Genomic DNA, 4,336 nt, shown 5'->3' on the forward strand with positions numbered 1-4,336 from the left:
GGGGTAGGATGGGGGAGGGGTCAGGCAGGGGAGGGGCCAGGATGGGGGAGGGGTCAGGCTGGGGGAGGGGGTCAGGATGGGGGGAGGGGGCAGGGCTGGGGGCGGCAGGATGGGGAGGGGGTAGGATGGGGGGAGGGGTCAGGCAGGGGAGGGGTCAGGCTGCGGGAGGGGTCAGGATGGGGGAGGGGGCAGGCTGGGGGAGGGTCAGGATGGGGGAGGGGGCAGGCTGGGGGAGGGGTAGGATGGGGGAGGGGTCAGGCAGGGGAGGGGTCAGGATGGGGGAGGGGGCAGGATGGGGGAGGGGGCAGGCTGGGGGAGGGGTCAGGCAGGGGAGGGGGCAGGCAGGGGAGGGGTCAGGATGGGGGAGGGGGCAGGCTGGGGGAGGGGTAGGATGGGGGAGGGGGCAGGCTGGGGGAGGGGTAGGATGGGGGAGGGGTCAGGCAGGGGAGGGGTCAGGCTGGGGGAGGCGGCAGGATGGGGGAGGGGGCAGGATGTGGGAGGGGTCAGGATGGGGAGGGGGCAGAGACTTCTGGTTGCTGCTGTGGGCTTGCTCGCCCACTCAACTGGTGAGGTTTAGTTCTGAGTTTCAGTTGTGGTCTGAGGTGTCAAGGCTGGTCTAGAGCGCACATCTTGGTAAAACCACGGCACCGTTAGCAGAACCACAGCCCAGAGAACGAGGCAGTCTCCTTTGGAAGCTGTGGCTCTGCAGCAGGGTTGATGTGTCCCAGAGTGACTCTGCACCAGAGCCAACAGAACACCTCCTCACCTCGTGGGAGCTGTGATTCACGAAAGGATTGTGTGTCCTTCTACACCCTGCGTTCACTGCTCCGGAGGGGGACACAACTTTGGACTCAGCATTGGAGCATGAGGGTAAGAGACTTGTGGTGGGACCATGTTCACTCACAGGGCTCAGCCCTGCGAGGTGTCTGTCACACAGCCCGTGGAGACACAGTACAGGGACAGAGCTGGAGGCAGGGAGAGGTGAGGCGGTGAAGGGGGTGGGCAGGAGGAGGAGGGAACGGGAGGTGGCTCCTGGCTCCGACAGGAGTGGGCCATCTCTGGAGAAGGAAGCTGCAAATCAATGGAACACAGAACGGTACAGCATAGGAACAGGCCCTTCGGCCCACCATGTCTGTGCCGAACACGATGCTGAATTAAACTAAATTCCTCCTGCCTGCACGTGGTCCATCTCCCTCTGTTCCCTGCACATTCACGTGTCGATCTAACAGACTCTTAAACCCACGATTGTATCTGCCTCCACCCCCACCCCTGGCAGCCCAGTTCAGGCACCCGCCATCTCTGTGTGAAAACCCTGCCCTGTACATCTCCTTGAAACTTTCCCCCTCTCACCTTAAACCCATGCCCTCTGGTATTAGACATTTTTACCCTGGGACAAAGACTCCAGCTGTCTATCTGTGCCTCTCATCATTTTATAAACCTCTATCAGGTCTCCCCTCAGCCTCTGACGCTCCAGAGAAAACAGCCCAGGTTTGTCCAACCTCTCCTTATTCATTTCATTCCATTCCCCAACAGGTTGTTTGAACTTGTGGCGTGATGCTTGGGACACTTTCCACACCATGTCCACTGCTGAATCAGCTTCACACTGAGCTGATCAGCAACCTGTTCCACCTCACCTTCTCCCCCACCCCCCCCCCGCCATTCCTCACACCTACACATCTCCAGGATGTCACCATTTACAGTGCTGCTCATCTGTAGCTGGGACAGATAAGGTCCCAATGGTGGCAACCTGTTCCAGGCACCCACTGCTCTCTGTGTAAAAAAACTTGCCCTGCACATCTCCTTTAATCTTTCCCCCTCTCCTTAAATGCACGTCCTCTGGTATTTGAATCAGTTAATGGGGAGATGGAGACGGGAATACTGAGTGGTTGATATTGTCCATACTTGCAGACTAGGTGACTGAGCCCACAGGTGGATTGACCCTGCGTGGCTGTGCTGTAGGACCAGGACATGTGCCAGAGACCTCCACCACCTCCTCTGCGGTGCTGACAGCTGGCATTGGGCAGAGGCAGCAACGGCCCCTCCAACTTGTGAGTCATACAGCATGGACTCAGGCCCTTTGGCCCAACTCATCCATGCTGACCAAGATGTCCACTGATGCCCAAGGACAGCGATGGGTGCTGTTGTCTTCTGCAGATGTGAGGCAGCAGAGTGGCCAGAGGTGATGGGCCAAAGAACGAGGGGAAGGACTGTGCCTCGGCAGGGATGCTGGCACTGGGCAGCGAGGAAATCCAGCGGCCTCTCACTGGCCAGTGATTCACCAGGGACCCACTGGTCAGGAGGGGACGGGGCATCTGCGGGTGGCCGGCATGGGAACACCAGGCAGCTCCCTGAATGAGTTCTGGGAAGGGACACCACAACAGCTGTGGGGACAGGGAGAGTCCAGCCCAGTGCAGGGAATCCCAGCAGCTCTCTCCCTGAGCACAGCGATGAGGAGCAGGCACCAGTGCATTTGCACCATTGCAGCTGGAACTCTACAACAGCCCATCAGAGGAGGACCAACAATCCTGAGGTGCAAAGGGAGCTTTGCAGAAGTGTAGGGCAGCAGTTGGCCATGCTGTGCAGACACTGTGTGTTGGGGAAACTGGGGAATCATTGTGGGGTCCCAGCCGGGGGCTGGGGTGATGGAGAAAGTATTGCAGCCCCAGACATGGGTTGGCAGTGACAGTGGACAATCTGGTGTATACCCTCAGAGGTGTGAGGAGGGTTCTGAGGTCATCTTTTAAGGTTCACAGATGTGGAGTGTTGGCCATCAGGAATCTGCCAGTGAAGGCCAGGCAGAAGCTTCAGTCAGGAGATTTGGTACGTCACCAAAGGCTCTTGTAAATTTATACAGATGTACGGTGGAGAGCATTCTGACTGGTTGCATCACCGCCTGGTGTGGAGGCTCCAATGCACAGGATCGCAAGAGGCTGCAGAGGGTTGTAGACTCAGCCAGCTCCATCACGGGCACAACCCTCCCCACCATCGAGGACATCTTCAAGAGACGGTGCCTCAAGAAGGCGGCATCCATCACTAAGGACCGTCATCACCCAGGACATGCCCTCTTCTCGTTACTACCATCGGGGAGGAGGTACAGGAGCCTGAAGACCCACACTCAACGATTCAGGAACAGCTTCTTCCCCTCCGCCATCAGATTTCTGAACGGATCATGAACCCATTATTCTACCTCGTAATTCCATTTTTTTTGCACTATTTATTTATTTTGTAATTTGTGGTAATTTTTGCGCCGTACCATTGCTGCAAAACAACAAACTTCATGTCATACAAGTCAGTGATAATAAACCTGATTCTGATTCTTTTGATGACCGAGCATACATACTGAGCTGTGATGGCAGTGAGGTACAGGGGAAGTTCCCACCACAGAAGCACAGTCTGATAGCAAGGCACAAAATTGTTTCTCTTGAAGATCAGCATGCTCATCTATGCATGGAGACAAAAGAGATGAGGGAGATCTTAAATTAATTTTTTGCATCCGTATTTACTCTGGAGACAGACACAGACTACAGAACTGAGGCAAAAGAGTAGTGAGGTCATGGTCCATATCCAGATTACGGAAGAGGAGGTGCTTGCTGTCTTGAGGCAAATTAGGTGGATAAATCCCCAAGGGCCTGACAAGGTGTCCCCTCGGACCTTGTGGGAGGCTAGTACAGGAATTGCAGGGGCTCTGGCAGAGATATTTAAAATGTCCTTAGTCACGGGTGAGGTGCTGGGGGATTGGAGGATAGCTAACGTTGTTCTGTTGTTTAAGAAAGGCTCTAGCAATAAGACGGGAAATTATAGTCATGGGTAAATTATTGGAAGGTATTCTGAGGGACAGGATATATATGTATTTGGATAGACAGGGCCTGATTAGGGATAGTCATCATGACTTTGTGCGGGGTAGGTCTTGTCTAACCAATGTCATAGAGTTTTTCGAGGAGGTTACCAGGAAGGTTGATGAGGGAAAGGCGGTGGATGTTGTCTACGTGGACTTCAGCAAGGCCTTTGACAGAGTCTCACGTAGGAGGCTGCTCCAGAAGGTTAAGTCGCTTGGCATTCAGCATGAAGTAGCCAATTGGATTCAACATTGGCTTAGCGGGAGAAGCCAGAGAGTGGTAGTAGATGGTTGTCTCTCTGACTGGAGGCCTGTGACTAGCGGTGTGCCGCAGGGATCGGTGCTGGGTCCGTTGTTGTTTAGCATCTATATTAATGATTTAGATGGTAACGTGGTAAACTGGATCAGCAAATCTGCGGATGACACCAAGATTGGGGGCGTAGTGGACAGCGAGGAAGGCTATCAAAGCTTGCAGCGTGATCTAGACCAGCTGGGAAAATG

This window comes from Pristis pectinata, chromosome 14 (genome assembly GCF_009764475.1).
Source record: "Pristis pectinata isolate sPriPec2 chromosome 14, sPriPec2.1.pri, whole genome shotgun sequence".
NCBI classification, from domain to species: Eukaryota; Metazoa; Chordata; class Chondrichthyes; order Rhinopristiformes; family Pristidae; genus Pristis; species Pristis pectinata.